This window comes from Mesoplodon bidens (assembly GCF_964165515.1).
Source record: "Mesoplodon bidens genome assembly, chromosome: 12".
Classification (NCBI taxonomy): Eukaryota; Metazoa; Chordata; class Mammalia; order Artiodactyla; family Ziphiidae; genus Mesoplodon; species Mesoplodon bidens.
In genome coordinates, this window is record NC_138168.1 from 22,853,016 (window position 1) to 22,878,312 (window position 25,297).

Here is a 25,297-nt window from a genome sequence, read left to right on the forward strand (position 1 = left end):
GTAATATTCCATTGTATATATGTACCACATCTTCTTTATCCACTCATCTCTCGATGGATATTTAGGTTGTTTCCATGTCTTGGCTACTGTGAATAGTGCTGCTGTGAACATAGGGGTGCATATATCTTTTTTTAACATCTTTATTGGAGTATAATTGCTTTACAATGGTCTGTTAGTTTCTGCTTTATAACAAAGTGAATCAGTTATACATATACATATGTTCCCATATTTCTTCCCTCTTGCATCCTCCCTCCCTCCCACCCTCCCTATCCCACCTCTCTAGGTGGTCACAAAGCACCCAGCTGATCTCCCTGTGCCATGCAGCTGCTTCCCACTAGATATCTATTTTACATTTGGTAGTGTATATATGTCCATGCCACTCTCTCACTTTGTCACAGCTTACCCTTCCCCCTCCCCAAATCCTCAAGTCCATTCTCTAGTGGGTCTGTGTCTTTATTCCCGTCTTACCCTTAGGTTCTTCATGACCTTTTTTTTTCCCCTTAGATTCCATATATATGTGTTAGCATACGGTATTTGTTTTTCTCTTTCTGACTTACTTCACTCTGTATGACAGACTCTAGCTCCATCCACCTCACTACAAATAACTCAATTTCATTTCTTTTTATGACTGAGTAATATTCCATTGTATATATGTGCCACATCTTTATCTATTCATCCGATGATGGACACTTAGGTTGCTTCCATCTCCTGGCTATTGTAAATAGAGCTGCAATGAACATTTTGGTACATGACTCTTTTTGAATTATGGTTTTCTCAGGGTATATGCCCAGTAGTGGGATTGCTGGGTCGTATGGTAGTTCTATTTGTAGTTTTTTAAAGAACCTCCATACTGTTTTTCATAGTGGCTGTATCAATTTACATTCCCACCAGCAGTGCAAGAGTGTTCCCTTTTCTCCACACCCTCTCCAGCATTTATTGTTTCTAGATTTTTTGATGATGGCCATTCTGACCGGTGTGAGATGATATCCAGATATATGCCCAGGAGTGGGATTGCTGGATCATATGGTAGCTGTACTGTTAGTTTTCTGAGGAACCTCCATACTGTTTTCCATAGTGGCTGCACCAGTTTGCAGTCCTGCCCACAATGTAGGAGGGTTCCCTTTTCTCCACATCCTCTCCTCTCCAGCATTTGTTATTTGTAGTTTTTAATGATGGCCATTCTGTAAAATAGTCACATTTTCTAATGGCATAGCCCAGTGTCAGGAATGTTTCTTCTTAATTTCTCATTGTTTTGTCATGGTTTCTCATACTTTATGTTTTTAGTTTTCACAAGCACTTGCTGACTCTAAAGCACTTAGAACCATAGATCAGTAGAATACTTTTGAGGTGGAAGAGGGATTTAGAGCTGTTCTAACACCCTCAGTTTAAAAAGGAAGATCCTGAGGCTTGTAGGTATATGTACCTTCCTTAAAGACTACAGTTATTTCATAGGAGAAGCCCACCATTGAGAGAAATCCTGGGTGCTTCCTTTTGTAAGGCAGAAAATCACCTCATTAAAGTTATCCTCTTTCAAATAATTTATTTCTCTTTGGTATATGCCAGTGGTTCTTAACCTGGGTTGACTTTGCTCCCCAGTGGACATTTGGCAATGTCTGGAAATGATTTGGTTGTCACAGCTGAACTAGATGCTACTGACATTGCCGTGGGTAGAGGAGAGGTCAAGGGTGCTGCTAAATACCCTATAAGGCACAGGATACACTCCCACTATGAAGAATCATCCAGCCCCAAATGTTCCTAGTGCTCACATGGAGAAACCCTCATATATGAATTAGTTTTTTATTCTTAAAAATGATGGTATTAGTGGCATCACTAATTGGGTGGGCTGGCTGCCAGCTGGGAGGTCAGCTTCTGTATAGTCAGTCAAAGTTCCCTCTTCTAAGAGCTACCGTTTCCTCATTGATAAAATGGGGACAGTTCAGGACTCAAGTAGGAGGACAGAACACAAGCTCAGAGGCTCAGTACGGGGGAAGCAAGACAGTTACTAGTGGAGAGAAAGGGGCGGGTGTCATGATGAAGTGGACTTTACTGGCTGAGCAGATTTGCTTTCTCAGCCAGGCTGCCTTCATTGGCTTTTGTGCTATAGGTCCCACTGTCTGAGTGATTCCTTCCAGAAAGATATAAGGGACAGGTAATTAAAAATGGGGGGTGAGAAGTCCCTGGTCAGGGGGCAGATGCAGGCCTGAGCAGGAAGTGGGTCTTGCTGTATGATTGTGACTGGGCAGTGTTTGGTTTAAGTTAGTACTTACTTTGTTTTCAGAGAGAAATGATTGTTTTTAAAGTGTTTTTTAAAATTATTTATTTATTTGGCCGTGTCGGGTCTTAGTTGCAGCATGCGGGATCTTTAGTTGCAGCATGTGGGATCGAACCGGGGCCTCCTGCACTGGGAGCGTGGAATCTTAGCCACTGGACCACCAGGGAAGTCCTGAAAAATGATTTTTGAACATGTGTATATTTGTGTATAGGTAATACCAAATAAGGAAGGAGTGGTTAATCCCTCTGAGGATAGGACAAGAGTAGAAAATAACTAATAAATTGGAGAATTGAATAAAAAATGACAAGTATAGCCTTGAAAACAGAAAATGCAAACTTGTAAAAATGCAGTATTTGCTGTGATTAGTTAAATGAATCGTGGAGAGAAAAACTGACCAGGAATAAGTAACTATATACTCTGGTACTTTTAGAACTTTTTAATCCTGGAATTTTTCAGAGTATGTGTTTGAACTATTAAACCTTTATTTTAATTCTGCTAGTAGACTACTTCTAGGATAAGGAGTAAACTTCTGGGCCTTGACGTTTGAGAGATGTACAAAATTTGAAGATGATTCAGAAGATACTTACAAAGATAAATTAAGGAGAGTAAAAGAGAAGGATAGTTTAGAAATACATAAATTATTAAGTTTTATAGAATTTGAGAAATGAGTTTATGACTTCGGAAACAAAACCAAGAATTAGGCCTCAGTTGTGTAATGAAGAGTTAGTTCTCTTTCGAGATGAGGAAGAATTTCTAGAGAAAAATGGTTATTAAACACATTGTAGAGAACCAGGGCGTCTTCTGGCCAGGCAAAGCAGTAAAGGGAACATGGAATGGTACACTTTGGATTTTGTGACTAAGATCCCTGGTAATAAGACGGAGCTCCTATCTGATGGTTACGTGACATTGGCCTTTTGGAGTGAGAAAGGAAGTTGGGGTATGTAGCTATGGATAAATATGACATTCAGATATAAAACTGCAGCGTTTGTCTTCCTAGAATGTTTTTGTTCAGGGCCTCCTGACAAACGCATACATATTTTCAAAATGTAGCTAAAATACTATTTCCTCAATGAAGTCTTTTCATATTCCGAGTAACAATTCCCTCCCTCATCCCTGTGCTTCCATACCACCTTCTATATATCTCTTTTAAAACATTTATCATATCATATTGAAAAGACCATATTGAAGTTTTCAATTTAGTTTATTTAAGTTTTTCAGTAATACATTCACATGATTCCAGAATGAGAAGTGCCATGGTCATACCTTTGTCTCCCACCCACCCTTTTCCTTCCTGTGCACAGATGCAGGTAACCGTGTTATTGTGTATCCTTTCAAATCATCTTTATGCATGTATAAGCAAACTTAACATATAGTTGTATTTTCCTAACTTTTTATCCAAAGGATTTCATATTGTGTCACTATCCCTATTAAGATGATGGTCAACAGGTACTGGTTAAATGAATGAGTATACTAGTAAGACAGGGCTTGTTTGTTTGCTTGTTTTTTAACTTTCCCCATCCCAGGGGATCCTTCTGTGGCTCCACTTAGAAGAGGTAAACTAGATTGGGGTCACAATCAAAAATTGTCGCCAGCCCTCTTACCAAAGAAGAGTTGAGTGCTGATAGATCACAGCTCCAGCCTTCTAAAGGACTCTGACCTTTCCAGAAAGCAGAGGCTCTGATCAGAGTAATGCAGTCTAACCAATATTATAAGAAGATGCAAATCTTCTTGGCCATGGAGCCAACCAAATGATGGAATTAGTTATCAAGACAGAATGTTAGATTTCTTGTTAGAGAGGAAATTATCTCATGTGCCTAGAGTAACTCTGATGTAAATGTGCTTAACAGTAAAAAAAAAAAAGCCTCTCTTATTTCTGTGACTCAGTTTTCAAAAAGAGTTGCAAAAGTACACTAGTGGAGTTTTACAGATATTTTAGATCATTTAGGTAGATGTTCTCTTCCTACTGATACTTCTTGTATTAAAGAGAAAAAGACTCAGAAAAAAATGAATAACTTAGCAGGATCCATATAGTTCTGACAGGTTTAAATCAATTCACATCAGACAGGAAGTAATCATATGAGATGACATATTTTTTCCCTAGAAACAAATTCTCTGGGGACAAGTTTTCAAAATCTGTGAGCCTCTTAGATAAAAACAAGTTGTTTTACATGATAAATGAGATACATCAAACTGCCAACTATGTTGTACACTGAAACTAGGTTTAATTTACTTATGTTACTGTGAGTTTGCTATTTGTTCTAAGATATCGATAAAACAAATGATCACAACTGAAGTAGCAAAGACAGATAAAATTGTATGAAAGTAAGTCAGCAAGCAGGGACATCAGTGATCCCTTGCAAACTAATGACTAGATTTTCATCTGGCAGTTGAAAAACAAAGCTCATTTTGAGGCATAATTTAAATGGTTTTCAGGTCTTGTGTTTTTTCAGAAAGTATTATCTCTCACAATGGCACGTTAAGAAAAATGGTGCTTAGTTTCAGGGGAGATGAAGTTTAATCTTGGCTTTGCTGCTAAAGAACTGTGGGGTTCATTCAAGTCCTGACCTCTGATTTTCAGCCTTAAATGAGGGGAGCGGATGATAATTTGGTGTATGTTGTTAAGATCCCTTTCAGCTATGAACTTATTTCGGTAAAAAGGGGAAAATAAAAAGAATGGTTATCTGACCTCCTTAATCATGGGTATTTTATAGCATGTGAGTGAAGTGGTAGTAATTATGGGATCTCTGGTTGATTGAAAATCAGAACATAAAAAAATTTGAAAGTTTTGATATATGTACTTTGGTTTCTTTTTCTACAAAACAAGATGATGTCACCTTAACAAGTAATGTCTATCAATTTAGTTTACTACTTGAATATTTTGTGTTAGCCTGGCATTCTTTTTTTTTTTAAACTCTGGCAACTTGCTGAGGGTTTTATTTTGACATATGTTTATAAAACTTGTGGTGATCAAAATATAATATAGATTTGTGAGCTGGCTGCCATCCTGAAAGAAAACACCCATTAAATTTTTTTCTGGCTTGTACCCCTAATGATTGATTGCACTGATATACAAGTGAAAGTCTTAACATATTTTCAGCATTTTTGCCATTTAAATTTGGAGTAATAATAATCATTTTAACTGCTCACCTAGATAGGAAAGATAATAAGGTGTTTTTCTTTGGGTTAATATGTATGTTTCATATATAAAGTGTAATCTAATAAACTTTGGATAGTTTTGACTAATTTAGAATATGACGACCAGGACAAAACTTGGGTCTTTATGTGCTTTCTAAAGAAATTAACCAAGATATTAGAACAAAAATGTCCAAAGAAGGAGGAAAAAGCCCAGTGAAATGGGAGACAAATGCCTGCAGAAATGGCCTGCAGTCTTCAGAGATGAAATTTCTTACTTAAAGCATAGGCCATCTGTTTATCAGCCTTATTTCTCTCCTCAGGCCTCAGAAGAAAGCCCTTCAAGAAGAGGGCTGTTACCTTTAACTCAATAATATTACCAATCTTCTCTCTGATGTTACAATATTCTTACCTAACTTTTTTTCTAAACCACTGTACAGACTATCATGAGGAAAACAAACTCTTAAACGGTAAGTAATATACAGTTATAGTAAAAAATGAATCATATTCACATGACTGAGTACAATATTGCCTCACAGAATTATTTGGGGTATTTAGATATTTTTTATACAAAGGATGTGTTTACTTGCCTAAGCTTAGAGGATTTGGCAGAGAACTTTGTAGATCCCTTATTGCAGCCCTCCTTTTTTTTATTTTTAAATATTGATGTTTTTATTTTATAGGATAGATTTTTTCAGGAGTGTAATTACTGTTTACATTCTTTTTTTATATGATCTTTATCGGAGTATAATTGCTTTACAATGTTGTTAGTTTCCGCTGTACAACAAAGTGAATCAGCCATATGCATACATATATCTCCCCATATGCCCTCCCTCTTGAGCCTCCCTCCCACCCTCCTTTTCCCACCCCTCTAGGGGGTCACAAAACATCGAACAGCCCTGAGTCTTACCATAATCCCTTCTATAACATCCCTGAACATGTGTTCATCTCCCTCAGCTTGAATACTCATGGTGACTAGGAGTTCCACCCTCAGAGGCCAGACTGAAAGTGTCCCTCCCTCAGGACACTTGTACACTGAAACTCTTCCAGTGTCTACACAGATGCTGAGCAGCCAGTCTATTAATCTCCCCTCCTCTGGGCTCGGCGGCTCTGGCTTCCTCAGCCGTTCAGTATGACTTGGAATTATGACTGACACTGTCGCTAACCCCCCAAAAAAGTTTGGTATGACACTTACGAAATGCACGGGGCTACTCTGACTGAACCGTATTACTAATGTATGTTTTAAAATTGGGTGTTTTTTTCTCCCTGTTTGCACAAGAAAGTTATAGAAATTCAGCTAATAAGCTGGATTGCCAGATGAATTACCCTTTCTTTTTTAACTAGAAAAGATTGTCTTATTGTAGACTACTTTATGCAATTTGTGATGTAACACCTGAAGTTGTTTGTATGATAGTATCACTGATAGTATCTTTGGAGCTCTTCCGTGTTCTCAGAGTTTTCGAAAACAATGAGAAAACAAGAGCCTTGAAAATGCGATGTTGAGGACTTCCCTGGTGGCGCAGTGGTTAAGAATCTGCCTGCCAATGCAGGGAACACTGGTTCGAGCCCTGGTCCGGGAAGATCCCACATGCTGCAGAGCAACTAAGCCTGTGAGCCACAACTACTGAGCCTGTGCTCTAGAGCTCATGAACTACAGCTACCGAATCCTGTGTGCCTAGAGCCCGTGCTCTGCAACAAGAGAAGTCACCGCAATGAGAACCCCGTGCACCACAATGAAGAGTAGCTCCCACTCGCCACAACTAGAGAAAGCCCGCGTGTAGCAACAAAGACCCAATGCAGCCAAAAATAAATTAAAAATTAAATCTTAAAAAAATAAAAATAAAAAAATAAAATTTGATGCTGGGACACATCCACAAGAATGTCTAAAATGAAAAAAGACAGAATACCATGTGTCAGCAAGGTGGTGGAGCAACAGGGCTCCCATACACTTCTGGTAGAAAGTGTAAATTGGTATGACCACTTTGGAAAACTGTTTAGCAGTATTTACTAAAGCTAAACATATACATGTCCTATATACCTACCAGAATGTAGATGGATGTTCTTTAAGAATGTATATGTACATGTACAAAAACATTTATAACAGCACTATACGTAATAGCTAAAAACTGCCCAAATGTCCATCAACAGGAGAATGAATAGATTCCGGTATATGGTATGTTTGTACAGTGTAGTAATACTCAGTAATAAAAAGGAACAAACTACTGATGCATTCAGCATCCTGGATAAAATCTCAGAAAGCTCCGGACCTGATTTATTGTTTACTATTAATCATGCTGATTTGACATTAACTGAAACATCTATAGAGCTGGACCAAAAAAGCCAGACCAAAAGAGAACATATTTTATGATTCCATTTTTTATAAAGGCCAAATGCAGGCAAAAACTAATCATGATGTTAAAAGAATAGTGGTTACCCTTGGGGGAGGAGCACTGAGTGGAAGGGGGCACAGGGATGTGCTGGCTACAAGAGTATGTCTTACTTATGAAAATCCATTGAGTAGTACATTTATGACTTGGGCCCTTTTATAATATTTCAATAAGAAGTTTACTGAAAAGGTGGGGGGAAAAAAAGAAAAATGCTACTTAGATGAACTGTAGCTATTTTGTTTGTTTTTCTTTGTGAAGGCACGCTTCCCAAGAGCCAAGCGACAGATCCACTTGCCAAAGAAAGGCCGAGTTCTCCAAGGTATGCATTCTTGTTTTACTTTTTTAAAGCGTAATCAGTTCTACACCAAAATATACACGTTAAAAAAATGGCTCTACGTTTGATTTATTGCTTATTATATTAATTATGCTTCTTTGACACAAGAACTGTAGTGCCTCATTTATCAGGCATTGCTGGAGAATGAGCTGTTCCATAAATATGAATTTTTAACATAACTGAAGTTTAACCCATTTTAAACACCACAACTTTAAAAAAGAACTATTTTTTTCTGATTATAAAATATACATTCATGGTAGAAAACTTAGAAAATACAGAGAAATACAAAAGAAAGTGATAAAATCAGTTGTAATCCCATCAACCCTGGATATAGACTCTTAATATTTGGTTTATTCCACACAGTTTATTCATGTCATACCTATTTCCATACTATTCTATTTTGATAATACAGTGTTACAGTATATTCTGTGATCAATTTCCTATGTCATGAAAGATTCTGCAAAAGCATTTTTTGTCTGTATTCTATCATATGATGGAAATTGATCATAGAATATCCATAATGTATTCAACTATTCTATTTTTTGTGTGTCTAGTTTGTTTTATCAGTTTTTAATGGAAATCCTTCAAAATGTATTGTACCCTGTCTTAGTAAATTAAGCAATCCATGTATATTTTTGTTAATGATATTTCAGATGCCCTTAGGGTTATGTGTGTTATTTGTAGTCTTTCTCTTACCACCTTTCCCCCTATTGTGAGTCTATAACAGCAGCTTCCGGTTCTACTTGTTATACCTGTTAAATTATTTCATATTCAATTTTAAGTTAAGGGCCTCAGGATACCTCCTAGCATTCACATTGGGGGCCTGTATACAGGTAGTAAGTGCAAAAACAGAATCAATTTGATCAATAGCTATTAAAAAACCGAAGACTTCGTTTTTCCTTAAGTTTTTACTGTTGACCATTAAGCATCTTTGGTGAGTTAATTTCTTGAGGAGTAATAATATATTTGTGGCAGGGAGGAGTGAAGGTAATAAGCATGTAGATTTTGTCATGCTCCTTCAGAAAACATGTTGTGTTACTGCTCTGATAAAAGGAATTTCAGATGTGTAACCTTTATAAAAAGTGCCTTGTCAAGGATGTTGTTTGTTTTTATCCAAGTTGGAATATATGGAAGTATAAGTATTTTAAATTGAGAAATAATTGCTTTATTATTTATTTCATGGTAACACCATTGATTATTTAGAAAAAAAAATTTTACCTAGAGAAATATATTTCTCACTGTAGATTTTGAACTATATGTTTTAAATCATTTTTATTGTGTCATATTTTATATTTTTAAATTGTATATATTTAAAAATTATATATTTAATGATTTAACATGTTACTGCACATGATTATTTATTCTTTTAAAAATATTTTACAGCTACGACTGGTTCCAAACAGACGCTTTAGCCACCATTGTCATATATACTAAACAGAAGGTAAACACATTTTTAAGATCAGAAAAAAACAAAAAAGTAAATAATAAATGTTAGCTATGCACAGGTGTACTTTTCTAAGAGCTCTTCTTGTATTAACTTACAGCAACTCTGTGAGGTAGATCCTTTCGTTACCACTATTTTACAGATGAGGAAACAGAAATTAAGTAATTTACCCGAAGTCACACGGTAAGTGGCAGATCTAGCGTTTTGAACCCAGGCAGGCTGGCTCCATAGTATATGCTCTTAACAACCATGCCATAACATCTTAGGGAAAAAATAGACTAGGAAGAAGCATATTTTATGTGCTCTTCTGTGATTTTTTTTTTGTTTGTGTTTAAGCATGGATAACAGCAGTGAGAGTCCAAGTTTAACTTCACCATATGAACTAATTTCCTGCACTTAAATTGGAATTCAAGAGACAGGAGAGACTGTACTGCTGGAGCTTAGTTGCTTAAGCCACTAATGGGGTTCAGTTAATGCCCTCTGAAAACTAAAATTAAGGAGTTAATTCATTCACTAAGTATTTATTGAATCCCTGCTTCATTTTCAACACCGTTGTAGAATTCAGGGATCTAATGATGGGCCAGACTCATAGAGACTGAAATCTCACCAGGCTTACAGTCCAGCTGGGAAATCAGATAAATAAACAGGCAACTTACAACATCTCCAGACACATCCTCCAGCAACTGGCAAGGTTCCCACACTTGAGGAACTGTGGAGATTTAAAGACAAGTTCTGGCAGCTAGGAATTTCTGAGAACTCATGCTACTTCTGTAGTAGCAGAACCACATCTGAGCTGGTGAGTGGCTCCTACTCCTGCAGCAGGATTTGATGGCTCCACAGGAGTGACCAGCCTCTGCCTGAAAGAGCCAAGAGGCCCAGAGAGGCACTGCTTGTCCCGCCTTCCACTCCCTCCTGGTATTGACTCCTAACCAAGCAGTCCTGAACCAAGAGGACAGGGCCTGGCGAGGTTGGGGTCTGTGTGCTCTCATTGGTGATATCAGTGAAGCGCAGAGGATGGATGATTAAGGGAAGGCTGAAGGTTTCTACGTGGAATAATGTATTCAGTGTATGGTGTAAACGATAGACACCAAAATAACTTGAACCAAAGTTACATAGAAATTAGAGACATCTAAAAATTTGTTAGTGAATTTATTATTATTATTATTATTTTGATAAGCTGAGCTTGAGGTGTTATTTGCACAGTGTCACATAATAGTAGAAAGATAAAAATTAACACAAATATCTTGGCTTCTTTTTTTTTTTGGAAGAGGAGTTATTATTATTTTTTTAATTACATCTTTATTGGAGTATAATTGTTTTACAATGGTGTGTTAGTTTCTGCTTTATAACAAAGTGAATCAGTTATACATATACATCTGTTCCCATATCTCTTCCCTCTTGCGTCTCCCTCCCTCCCACCTATCTTGGCTTCTTGTCTGATTCTAATTTTTTTTTCCAAATTATTTATCCAACAAATATTTGAGCACCTACTTGGTGCTGAGCAATATTCTGAAGACAATATTCTGCCCCTTACACTTAGAGCTTAAAGACGAGCGTGTAAGGTAGACATTAAGCATAGACAAATGCATAGTTAAAATTGTGATATATGCTTTGAAGGAGAAGAACTGGGTTGTATGAGAGAGCAAAAAACAGGAATAATGTGTTTTTAGCTTGTGGGTTCTGTAAATAAGTACCATGTGAACTTCCACTGATCAGCTTAAAAGTAGAGTAATAGGAGTTTGGTGAAAATTTACTTTTTAATCTTCTCTTTTCGATTTCCAGTTAAGGATATCAATTTAGACTCAGTAGTAGCTGATCACTGAGATGATTCCTTTAGAGCAGAAACAGTTATCAAGGATTATTCATATCTTATACATATTGGTAAGTACCTTATTCTGTATTAGTGGAAACAACTTTTGTTTCCTTTAGCTATAGTAGTTACTGGTGTAGAGTCTCGGTACCTAAAATATTTTTTTGACATAGCAGAATTTAATAATACAATAAAAAATGTTGAGTACATAGATACACACCCATATATAAATTCATAGCTTTCAAATAAAATTAGTTATGATTATGTATGTGGTCCCAAAGTAAGCCTTAAACTTTTTTGAAAAGTAGAGCTTTTATAGCCATATTCTCTTACCCTAATCCAATTAATGTAAAAATATAAAAATGAAAAATGTAAACTCTTTTCTTTTTTATACATCTGTTCCCATATCCCTTCCCTCTTGCGTCTCCCTCCCTCCCACCCTCCCTATCCTACCCCTCCAGGCAGTCACAAAGCACGGAGCTATAATATTTTATGTGCCATTGTCATTTTGGTTTTTCATTTTTGATTTTTTTCCTGTTATTACTTTATACTAAGGAAAGCACTAACAAATGGCATTACAACCTCACTTTTCCCAAGTTTAAAAAATTAGGTGCGATCAAAATCAATAATCATATGAAATACTTGTTGGCCCAGCCTTGTAAGACTCTGTAACTTAATACCTACAAGTAAATCTCCGGAGGCCTGCCTGTCATGTGCTCCCTCTGAGTAGACATCACCAGGCGCTGTTCTATCGGCCTGTCTCTTGCCAGCCACAAGGTTATACTGTACCCCTCCGCTGCCTGTCCCTTCATGGGCAAAGACCTACCATACAGTTCACTTCTGTCTGTTTTGAGAGGTTACAGATCTATCAGAAAGAAATCAGGACTAAACTCTAGAATCAAGGTAGCAGATTCTTAATCTATTTCTCACCCGTAATGACTCTAGGAGTTCATCCTTTTCTCCTTTAAAGAAGGTAATGTTATTCTAGTTAGAAAGTAGAAATGAAACAAACCAAAACAGCAAGAAGAAAACTGTATTTAAGCACACATTCTTATGTAAAGAACGTTTCATTTACTTTTGCAAAACAGAGACTGAAATTCTCCAGGCCTCAGATGACTCGCGATTCAGCTCATGGCTTTATCATATTAATAAAGGACCTTTAGTCCTGAATTTGATTGGAGTTGATAAATATTTTTTTTCTTTCTTATTCCCCCCATTCACTAATCAACCTCAAATCTTAAACATTTCTTCTAGAAATACATGCTACTCTATTTTTTGCTAGCATAATATCTAATATATATTGTCTCTTTGGGAGAGTTTTAATCAAAAACTCAGATGTCTAGAAAAGTATACATTATTCATTAGCTCTGTCATGATTTTTCTTTAAGGAAGACCTCTGTGTCAGCATTGACTATGTTTCAAATACTTTATGGCTAGTTCTGTTCACACTGTAGCTAACTGTATCTTGCGCACATATAAAAAACAAAAATTCCACAGTCAAAAATGTGAAACCCCTGGTTGCTAATATTAGATCGAAAGGACTAAAATAATGCAGAATCTTAAGTTCCATGTAACTATATTAACACAGTGAACTTTAGAGCAGATGTTTGTAAAAATACTTCTTGCATCTCCCCTTTCTGGAATGAGGTTCCATAATAGCAGGGATTTTTCTCTTTTACTAACTGTGATAACTGTAACACCTGGAAAGTGCATAACACGCATAGATGCCCAATAATTTTCTTTTTCAATAACTGAATGAATATTCAACTTAGAGAACAGTAAGAAAGGAAGCACTGAGCTAGACCCAGTCCCGGCCTGTATTCACACACGCACGTGCACACCCTGGAGTATGTGTGTTTCATGTGCTATCTCTCCCTGCCTTGCTCCCTTCTTGGTTTGTAGCATTGTCATCTGGGACTATCCTTGCACCAGTGTGGGTTATCCACCTGTGGGCAATTGAGTATTTACTCCTTAATTAATAGGGAGAGAAATGGAAAAATTGAAGATACATATTTAAGTAATTTGTCTCAAAATATTGTATATAGTATTTTGGTTGTGTTCAGTTTCTTTCTTTTGATTTCTCAGGATATGTTTGAGAGATTTGAAATGGTGCATGAAAGAACCATTTAAATCATCTTATATGGTGTTGGTAGATCATAGGAACTGAAGTTGGATCTTAACTGAATTTTTTTTTTCTCCAGCTCTAAGTCATGAGATTCAGGAAGATTTTTCTGGTAAGCTACCAAAAATAGTATATCTATGTACATATACACACACACATATACATACACACACACATGGGAGGGTGGACAGCATTTGTCTTATTATTCATTTGTATATTTTCATGTTGCAGACAAGGACATGATGTTTTCTATACAAGCAAATACATTAATTTTTAAATGTACTCTTTTCCCTCTGGTTTCAGTTCCTCCCACGCCTTTTTTCTTTCCCATTTTCACCTCATCTCTTTGCCCTTTCCTTTTCCTCTCCTTAGAAAAAACTTCCTGTCCCCATTCTTCCTTCCAGCCCTACTCCTGACATGCAGCTTGTAGAAATATACTTGACCAGACCAGACAAATTTTTCTTAGGTGTATATATTCAAATATTTTCTATTGACAGAGCACATAAAATTATGAATATTTCTGCATGTAAATACACAATGTGGATTTTACACAGCTGTTTAGCAATAGAAGACATCAGAGAATGGTGGTTTCTTGTTTTTTTGTTTCTCTTTAGCTTTATTGAAATATAGTTAACAAAATTACAATATATTTAAAGATTTAAAGTGTACAATGTTATGATTTGATAAAGGTATATGCTGTGAAAAGATTCACACAATCAAATTAATTAACACATCCATCACCTCACATATTTACCTTTGTGTGTGTGTGTGTGTATGCATATGAACACAAGTTCTGTTGTCTTAGCAAATTTCAATTATACAAGACAGTGTCATCAACTCTTGTCACCATGTTATACATTAGATCCTCAGACCTTAATCATCTTGTAGCTAAAAGTTTGTACCCTTTTATCAAGCTCTCTCTATTCCCCTCTCCCCCTGCCCCAACTCCTGGCACTATTTTGCTACTCTCTGTTTCTATGAGTGTGACTTTTTCTTTTAATTCCACATATAAGTGATACCATGCACTATTTGTCTTCTCTGTCTTATTTATTTAACTTAATATAATGCCCTCTAGATTTATCATACGTTGGTGCAAGTGGCCGGATTTCCTTCCTTTTTTAAGGCTGAATAATATTCCATTCTATATTCATATATATATGTGGTTTCTTGTTTTAAAGTACTGTCAGGGTACCTTACACCGGTTCTATACCTTCCCTTTTCTTTATACCATAGTAAGTTCTGTAAATTGTATAAATTAAGCTCTTTAAAGTCAAGGACTTCTTATGTTTGTTAAGCTTCAAATCAGTGCTCATTGAATTGAATTTATTTGATTAATCTGTGTTTAAAAGTTGTTAAATTGCTACTGAATTATGTGTTTACAGTGAGGAAGGACAGATTGTTTCTAAAGACGAAAAGAAATATAGTTTAGATCTTTAAAAGCACATTCAATTCATAAAATTTAATCAATTTTAAAAGTGTATTTTATTATTGTACTCATGTATTCTAAACTATTTTAAACATTCAAAAATAAAAAGAGAATCTAAAAGATTTTTAATTATCAAATATTGACATGCAGTTTACTGGGATTCATTCTCCTGAAGGTTTTTCTATGTTTATTAAGCTCAACATTAGTTTACTGAATTCACTCATTAGAACCCCTCAGATCCCAAGAAATGTCAAAAGAGTATAAATTAAATTTGCTTTTGTGGATTCATTCAATGGCTAATTTGTATATTTAAGGTTTTTTTTAAGCTATGTGTTAATTAGTTGCCATGGCTCTATTTGAGCTTGTATGAAAACTAGCATTATGTATTATTTCGGCCCTTGATAAATTAATTTGAAACAAGATAATCTGAATCTAACATAAACTGGATTTAACACCATATAAGGCATAAACAATTTTGTTTGTGAACAAAATTGAACATGTACACAAAATTTTACTTATCTCACAAGTGCTCAGTATCATTCATATCTGATTGGGATGTGTGGGTTGTTTGAGAAAGATTGGTTTAAAAGTAAAACCTTATATTTAGTATCAATGAATACAAATGAAATTTATCTTCTTTTCAGTGCGAGTTATTGAGAATGTGGGAAAAATAGAGATTGTCCTGAAGAAAAAAAGAGAATACTTCTTGGAAATGCCTTGGTCATCCCCTGGAGAATCATAATCCACTTATTCCAAAGAAAGATAGAGGTAGGCTGTGCTATTATTTTGAGTCCTGGGTTAATGAAAATGTTGTGTATGTGGCTCAGCTGTATCATCCAGGAGCCCACCCAGAGTCACCTCATGAGAACAAAAATGTTCCTGGTTCTCTTATTACTTAGGAATTTACAAGAGTATTAGGAATCCTGTGTTAGAGGTGAGGGTCAAAGACAAATACAGTGGTTCCCCCTTTATTTGTGGTGTTGCTTTCTGAGGTTTCACTTACCGCAGTCAATCGTGGTCCAGAAATATTAAATGAAAAATTCCAGAAATAAACAATTCATAAGTTTTAAATTGTGCACCGTTCTGAGTAGTGTGATGAAATCTCAAGGCGTCCCGCTGGGGATGTGAATCATCCCTTTGTCCAGCGCATCCCACCCGTTAGTCACTTGGTAGCCTTCCGGGTTATCAGATCAACTCTCGCGGGATCACACAGTGCTTGTGTTCAGGTCACCTTTATTTTACTTAGTCATGGCCCCAAAGCACAAAGGAAGTGACGCTGGCAATTCCAGTATGCCAAAGAGAAGCCATAAATTGCTTCCTTTAAGTGAAAGGGTGAAAGTTCTTGTCTTAACAAGGAAAGGAAAAAAAAAATCAAATTATGAGGTTGCTAAGATCTACCATGAGAACAAATCTTCTCTGTGAAATTATGAAGAAGAAGAAAGGAATCCATGCTAGTTTTGCTGTTGTACTTTAAACTGCAAAAGTTACTGCCACAGTTCATGATAAGTACTTAGTTAAGGTGAAAACGGCATTAAGTTTGTACAGTAAGATATTTTGAGGGAGACAGACCACATTCACATAACTTTTATTATGGTATATTGTTATAATTGTTCTATTTTATTATCAGTTATTGTTGTTAATCTCTTACTGTGCCTAAGTTATAAATTACAACTGTATAATATGTGCATATATATAGGAAGCCCCAGAAGTTTCAGGCATCCACTGGGGGCCTTGGAATGTATCCCCCATGGATAAGGGGGAACTACTGTGTAAAGGACAAGAGATGCTCCTTCTGTTCTTATCACGTAGGATATTATAAGAGTTTTAGGACCTCTGTGCCAGGAACAGGGGGCAGAGGCCAATATATAGATTTTCTCTTATCTCACAGCCTAGCCCCTGGTCTCTGGCCGTGAACCATTTATATCAAATGATACACAGCTAAGAAGAAACCGGCGCTTTACTAGAATCTCATTCAGTCATTAATAGCTCTCCAGTCCATCAGCACATCATATGAAAAATGTCTCCCAGGGCAAGGCCCCTCAAGTGTGCAGCCTTTCTATTCAACCTTAATAGGTTCCAGAAGCCGGAGTGGTCTCAGCAACATATGGCTTCACCCTTTCAGGCATCTGATAAAATTGAGCTAAGAGACAATATCATGTCTTGCTCTGAGCCTCTTCCAAGGTATTAATGGAAAATTGGATTTCCCTCCTTACATAACCCAGATTCTAAATGGAACGTCTATTGAATTGAATGGCTGTAGGTTGTGGATTTTTCTGCGTGGACATATCTAGGTATGTATATCCATATATTTTTAAGTATTGTAGATGTTAGTATTGATGTTTGGGGTTATTTATTTTCCACTGGAGCATTTTTTAAGTGTGTAGTTCCACTAACTGGTTGCCCTATGTTGTTTCAGGAAGATCTTAGAGGAAGACATGAGTAAAGGTAGATTGCAAATTAGGAGGTAAGTAAATCATACAGGTTTCCCCACTATCCAAAAGCAGAGCCTTCCTGTGGAATCTTTCCTAAGTGGAAATGGTGTAAAGGGAAGAAGCAGTTACCCTAGGACACATCTAGCTCACGGATGCACAAGGTAAACTGAGACGAAGCACAGATACTCACAGGCACAGTTCAAAGTTATGGCGGCTTGATGCTGAGAGGCTGAGTGTAGTTCCTGGGGAAGGAGCTTGGAGTGCTACTCTCTCTGCTCGGGGTGCACACTGCCTCCATAACAGCTCACTGCAAAACAAATGCTGAATGCTATTTTCCCTTTTCACCGTTTTTCATAAAAGTGAAAATCCTCTTTGGATTTCTTTCAGTTAGGAAAAAGAGGTACTAATGTAGATTTTTCATAAAAGGTAAGTGGCGTAAAGGGAAATTTCGAAAAGCGGGGGACACCTGTATTTAGGTAATTGAAAGTAGTAAACAGTGCTAAGAAAACCTGTGGTTGATCAGAACAGTAGGAATTGGGGATGTTGAAGAAGAGATGTACCTGGGATGGATGGTGACTTGCTGAACTGGTTCCTTAATTTGGACATTAAATAGTTAGTAGGGAGTTGTAAAGGGTGGAGGGATAATCTATAAACATTTATGCTTGAACTGATATGGTTAAAATAAGGAGGAAGACGCTAAAGAACGATGTACTGTTCTAGAATGAACAGGCCTATGAGTTGGGGTGAGAAACTCTCATAACTTGTTGCCTCATCCCACATCTTCTCAAGCAACTCTGTGATCTTGGGCAAGCCGTTTAACTTCTGTAAGCCCCTGCTTCCAGCAGGGAAAATGAGAGTGGATACGTGCTTTAAAAGTGTATTGGGGGAATTCCAGTTGTTAGGACTCTGCACTTCCACTGCAGCGAGCACAGGTTCCATCCCTGGTGTGGGAACTGAGGTCCCACATGCTGTGTAGCATGGCCAGAAAACCAAAAAGTGTACTAGGAGCAGGAAGGAGCTGAAGGACAGGTTGAAGGCAGTATGGACTCCCAGTCCAGTGCTCTCTTTCATTCACATTTCTCTCCCACTGAGCTTTGTCTTTATTTTAAGCCTGTGGAAGTCTACTCTTTAGAAGGAAAGCTATAGTTTCTTTTCAACAAGAAGAAAAAAGGATACCCAAATTATCATATTATTCTCAGCATTTCAGCGTTACACTGAATGTCTCAATGTTATATATATGTTATTAAAAGAATTTAATGTGAGATTAACAGATACACACTACTGTATATAAAATAGGTAAACAACAAGGACCTGTACTACATAGCATAGGGAAATATATTCAATGTCTTGTAATAACCTATAATGGAAAAGAAACTGAAAAAGAATGTGTGTTTGTGTGTGTGTGTTTGTGTATGTATATATATATATATATATATATATATATATAACTGAATCACTTTGCTGTACACCTGAAACATTGAAGATCAACTATACTTCAATAAAAAAATAAAGATTAAAAAAAGGAGTGAGGTTTCTGGGCAGAGAGTTTTCTGTCTTATGTTTTTGTTTCACCATCTCATATTTATTTTCAGTTTCTCATTTTCTTGTATAATTATGCTTATAAAACCAAAAACCTGACACTTCAATACAGGCATTATCCAGACCGAAGTTGTCAGTGCATCTGCTTTATACTCCTTTTCCCCCATTTTTCAGGTCCATGCTTGTGAAACTTCTCTCCTCAGTGCAACTGAAAGACGAAAACATTCTTAAATTTTTCTTGACTTTTAGAACCTATTATTATCACGTCCTTGTGAAATTATGGTAGTTTTATTATTTTATTGGTAAGATGTTGTGTTGAAATTATCTCAGTGGTGTTAAATAGCAGGAATACTGTGTTAATTCTCTATCAAGGAAAGCCAGTCAATCACTGGAACCCAAAATTTCCTTGTGTTTTATGTATAGTCAAAGAGGTCCATGGAATCTAAGAAAAAAAAATGTCATGAAGAACATAGGGATAAGACGGGAATAAAGACACAGACCTACTAGAGAATGGACTTGAGGATATGGGGAGGGGGAAGGGTAAGCTGTGACAAAGTGAGAGAGTGGCATGGACATATCTACCAAATGTAAAATAAATAGCTAGTGGGAAGCAGCCGCATAGCACAGGGAGATCAGCTCGGTGCTTTGTGACCACCTGGATGAGTGGGATAGGGAGGGTGGGAGGAAGGGAGATGCAAGAGGGAGGAGATATGGGAACATGTGTATAAGTATAACTGATTCACTTTGTTATAAAGCAGAAACTAACACACAATTGTGAAGCAATATACTCCAATAAAGATGTAAAAAAAAAAAAAAGACGTGCATACTTACTCTAGCAAATCCTTTCTGGTAAAGGCTAGAGGTGAAATTGTCAGGAGGGGCACCTGCCCTGGACTCCGTGCTTGGAGGAAAACACAAGGGCTCTCCTCCAGCTGCACTGCTCCCACGGGATGAGGAATGTGCAAGGTGAAGGATTATCCACATGGAGTTCAGGCTCTTTCCTTCACCACTGCCCTCCAGGTATCTGGAGCCCCAGAATTCCCTGCCCAAATGGCCCTAAATCTGCTTCTATCCAAGAAGTGGCCAAGGCTGTTTATGGAGAGAGCATGTAGATGAGCCTTAACATATGGGCTGGTGTGCCCACACCTGCACAAGGCTCCACTCAGGGTCAGATAGTGGAACTGAGAAGAGGGGGTCAGGCCATAGGCAGTCAAGGGGGTGCAGCTGTCACCCCTCCGCCATCTTCCTGCGTGGAACTCTGAGGAGTTCAAGAATCCTGAATTCAAACCTAGCCTTCTAGGACATTATGAAAGTATATTTCAAGGTACAGCATAGAACATATTTTATTTAGCAGTTGTTATTTGTCTGATTTATAACTTTCACATATTTAGACATATAGATGGGGGTCTCATATTGTATTACCACTCTGGGTCCCAGGAAGGTCTAGAGGAAGGGATAAGGAGATCATTTGAACCTTCATTTCTTCTTGGGGATGAGCCTAGGTCCTTTGATCCTTCGTTGGTCCAGTACTGGATTAGGCCTTCCAGGATAACTCTAGGATGTTACCCTTACCTGTAATCTGGTTTAAGCTTTGCCCTGGCAATGATGCACTCTTAAGTTTATGTGCATACCAAGCTACCATGGTGACAGATGGAAAGATTTAGTGACCAGGAGTCTTTGGGAGCAAAAGGGACAAGGGAGGAAGAGAATTGGATGAAACTGTGGCCAAAATGATTTCTTAGGATTCTATGTGAATTTTAGTTTTCCACTAACCATTCATTATTCGATGTTGGATCTTCACATCCTGAGGTCTGGAGTAAATCTTTCTGCACCTACTTAAATATTTTTAGGTTAAAAAAAGAGCATAATTAGGATATAAGATGCTTTATTAGGATAAATTCCTGACATCTCTGTAAATGCTGTTTTATAAAAGAGAGGAAATTATGAAACAAAGTCTACTCTGGCATGCTGTTTACATCTGAAAGAAAATTTACAAGTGAAAATATTCATGCTTTCAGAACTTCTATAACAAGATCTTCCAATCCAAGTGGTATTATTTTGCTCTGTATACAAATAATATTTCCTGAGCTTAGGGTATTAATTTCAAATACTTCCCATATTTATAGAAATACTTGATTCCTTTTGTTTATTTGTATTTTAGTACCACAAACTTGGCATCTTCAGTTTTTCACTTAAATTAATTTTCCAGATAATCAGAACTTACACCCTTAAACCTAAGTTTATTTTTTGTTTTAATCATTTTTTGACCATTGAAATGTTCTATAATTCGTATACATATGAATTTTGTTTGTTTATATATAATACACATATACAGAGACACAAGAATGTATATTTTTCCTGCCTTTATCAAAGAAATATTTCTAAGTTATTGAATAGTGCTGGTATTGTTAAACCTTAAATATTTGAGTTTCAGGAGATTTTCATTCTGTAAGAAAAGAATTTAGAATGAGCTTTGTTGATTATCAAATATCTTTCACATCTACAATTTAATTATATAGCCATTGTAGGCTTAAAGGATGGAATTATTTTAACAAGTAAATTTAAGAAGAAATAAACTAGACTTCAATTTCTTAGACTATAATGGTTTTAACATGCTATAACAACAGACATGAGAAAATAACACTCATTTTATAGAGCTTATTTTTCAAATTACAGAAGTACTTACAGGTTTTAGAAAATGGATTTCACAGGAAACAAAATGGAGAAAACTAACACTATAAGATTTTCAAAATACTGATGAATGTTTAAAATGTCATAGGCCTGTTGGTGAAACTCAAGCTCACTGAAGAGCAAAAGCTGAGCCTGTGTTTTTGCGTGGTAGGTCTGAGAGTACTTCTTATTTAATTTATTCATCACTAAGAGAAAATGACTCACTTTCTAGGTTTGTACTACAGAAAGTGCCAGTTAATTTCCAAGGAAGATGTGACTCATGGTACGAAGCTTTTCTGCTTGATGCTTCCACCAAGCACACATCTTCAGGTGCCAGCTGGGCATCATGTTTATTTCAAGCTAACTATTACAGGTAAGGCAAGCAGAGGCTTTGCGGAAACATTTTCTTCTTTTATAAGCAGTTCGGAATCAGTACTAATCTCTCGAGGAAGTGCCCATTTAGGTTATAAATAAAATGTTTCTGGGCAGCTAGACTTAGTGATAGCCAGATTCTAGGTTTGTGGATGCAGTGATCCTACATGTGGGAACTATAGCTGTGCTGCATCACTGTATGAACAAAGAAATTATCACTAGTCACAGAGATAATGCCACCGGCATTGTAATTTATTACTAACAAAGCCTTAAAGGAAAGAGGTGAGGGAGCACACAGATGGTCTTCCGTGAAGACAACTGCCAGAAACACACACTAACGTCTCTTATTTAGCCACTTTCGGGTCTGTCATTTATGAAGTTGAATTTATAAAACTGAAAATGAGTGGATGATTATAAATGATTTCCTTGCATGTGCCACTAGTATAAGAAGCTCTCTAAACATACTCCTTACTGTGTAAATTCTTTTTCCCTCATTTTCGTCTTGAAATTACCTCATTTACTTGTTTTAAGTACCTTTCTTACCATGTCTGACATCTTCTTAGTCTTTTGACACTGCAGAAGATAACACTCCTAGCCTTTCAGGAATCAGCCTCACAGACTACCAGCCAGGATTTGGTGACTATGGTTTATTATGATGGAGCTGTTCAGTTTTTCTCTTCATCACCACTAATGCCAAGTTATCATTCAATAGCTGGTATCTTCCCCAGTGTGGTTATTGTCAATGTATTATAACTTACACATAGGTTAATTTTTGTATATGTGATGGAACCATGTATAAAATTTTGGTCTTTCAAATATGTGGTGACTCCTCTTTCTTTGGAATTTGGCTAACTAAAATATGACTTCTTATTAATTTTACCCTGTTTTTATTACTATAGCCTTAGAAGTAGTTGGATTAACATTCTTTTCAGTTACCAAAGTAATATATAAAATATTAAATTGTTAAAACAATTCAAAATATAGAAAGTAAAAAGTGAAATTCTTCCCTTCCTGGAACTCAAATGATCCCACTGGCCATTGGAATCCATTGTTAAAAATTTGGTGTATGGGGACTTCCCCGGTGGTCCAGTGGTTAAGACTGCGTGCTTCCACTTCAGGGGGCATGGGTTTGATCCCTGATCGGAGAACTAAGATCCCGCATGCCATGTGGTGAGGCCAAAAATAAATAAATAAATAAATAAATAAAATAAAATAAAATATTTTTAAAATTTGGTGTATAATTAAAATTATTATGTAAGTACCTTCTTGCATCTCTGTGTAAACTTTTAATGACATTTTTGTTGTGGCCTATTACAAAGCTTACATGCTGATAGTGTAGATGGTTGTCTAAGTTTATTAACATAAAACCCCATCACCTTATGCCATGCTTAATAAAAACAGATTATATTATGGGTAGATTACTGATTTGTTAAAATTATCTCAGCACACATAGGGTTAGGGTATATATACATGTACTACATACGTATAGAACATAGAATTAAGTTCACATTAAGTGTACAGTTTTTTTTGTCTGTTTGTTTTGTTTTGTTTTTTGCAGTACGCGGGCCTCTCACTGCTGTGGCCTCTCCCGTTGCGGAGAACAGGCTCCGGACGCGCAGGCTTAGCGACCATGGCTCACGGGCCTAGCCGCTCCGCGGCATGTGGGATCTTCCCGGACCGGGGCACGAACCCGTGTCCCCTGCATTGGCAGGCGGACTCTCAACCACTGCGCCACCAGGGAAGCCCTACAGTTTTAAATATATACTGATAGCATCATAAAATTTGTATGCTTCATCTTCATTTAGATTTTTAGATTTGAATTTCTTTGTTGTGACTTTTTCCCCGTACTGAAATTGTGAACCCATATACACCTGTATCTGATTCCTTATTCTCAGAGTTCAAGGAACCAGTTCTTCCCAATAATAAATACATCTACTTTTTGTGTGTGTGTGTGTGGTACGTGGGCCTCTCACTGTTGTGGCCTCTCCTGTTGCTGAGCACAGGCTCCAGATGTGCAGGCTCAGCGGCCATGGCTCACGGGCCCAGCCGCTCCACAACATGTGGGATCCTCCCAGACCGGGGCATGAACCCACGTCCCCTGCATTGGTAGGTGGACTCTCAACCACTGCGCCACCAGGGAAGCCCATACATCTACTTCTTGATCAAAATCTACCCTGCTGGACTCTTCACACTAGAGCTTGATCATCTTCAAATTGGTTAGTATACATTTTTTTAACCTAGATTGTGTTCTGGATTGGATCACATGTTACACTTTCTTTTAGTTATTTCCCTGTGGGAGTCTGCCAAATATCTTAAACTCATCATGTCTGCAACCAAAGTCATGTTCTCTTAGTCCCACCAACCTATCCTTGCTTCCATATTCCTCATCTGTTATTTGCAGCATCACTGTTCATCCTCGACCCAATCTGGAGACTTGAGTCATCCCTGCGTCTTCCCACTTTCTCCCTCCCAATCCAGTCAGTCACTAAGTTTTATTGAGTCTACCTCTCAGTGACTTTTTAATCTTTCTTTTCTATCCCTTCTGCCACGTTCTTAGATCAAGCCTTCATCGTTTCTCTCTTAATCTGTAATTGGTCTCTCTCAGTTGCCTCTACCTGGTATCTTTCTATTAATCTGCATTTTCCAGTTCTTTTTCCATACTGTCTTGATGATAGATTTAATCATGTTGCTCTGCAGCTTTGATGCCTTGGACGGGTCTCCATTACCTGAGTAGCACAAGTATTTTGTACGGTGAGAGGTGAAGCTGGAAAAAGCATCCAAGTCTTTGCAGGCCATGAAGAGGACTTAATCAGTTTGTCCAGAAGTTTGTCATCCTCATTCTTAGGTGCTTGAGTTTTTTAGAATGCCTCTCTCTACCTGTCAAGTACCTTTTTAAAAATATTTTTTAAAAATATCACTTACTTTATGAAGCCTCCCTCCTCTTCTGAACCCCTCGGTAACTAACACTTTGTTCATTGATCTAGGATAAGAATAAATATTATTCCTTCTTTACAGGACTTTGAGTTTAAGGATAGATATGTCTTATCTTTGTATTTTCCATACCCAGCAGGGCAGTTAGGGCCTAACAGGCTCTCAATAAAAGTACTTTGAAAGAATTAATAAAGGGACTATAATGAAATCTACTAATATTTAGAGACCGCCCCCCTTCCTGTTTCTACTCCTTTTTCTGTGTCTTCAACTTTTCACTGCCTTTTGCCTAACAATAAAAGAGCTCTTCCCCTTTAAGACATTATTAGCAGTAATATCGAGTGAAATAGATCACTAAAATTTGGAAATAGAGAAAATTTGCTGCTGTCTGAAAGTTAAGCTCAGCAGTCTACATATAACAGATGTGAT

The 25,297-nt window shown here is 37.0% G+C and overlaps 1 pseudogene across 1 annotated transcript in view; it reads left to right on the plus strand.

Annotated features, from left to right (window-relative positions):
• LOC308625873 (cytochrome b5 reductase 4-like) overlaps nt 1–25,297 on the plus strand; it is a 107,249-nt pseudogene that overhangs the window by 67,504 nt on the left and 14,448 nt on the right. The window contains exons 3-12 of the transcript in view: nt 3,513–3,579; nt 5,845–5,874; nt 8,050–8,110; nt 9,509–9,566; nt 11,357–11,450; nt 13,581–13,613; nt 15,572–15,695; nt 21,801–21,941; nt 23,785–23,885; nt 24,105–24,156. The product of the transcript in view is annotated as a cytochrome b5 reductase 4-like (transcript). The remainder of the gene's footprint in view (nt 1–3,512; nt 3,580–5,844; nt 5,875–8,049; nt 8,111–9,508; nt 9,567–11,356; nt 11,451–13,580; nt 13,614–15,571; nt 15,696–21,800; nt 21,942–23,784; nt 23,886–24,104; nt 24,157–25,297) is intronic.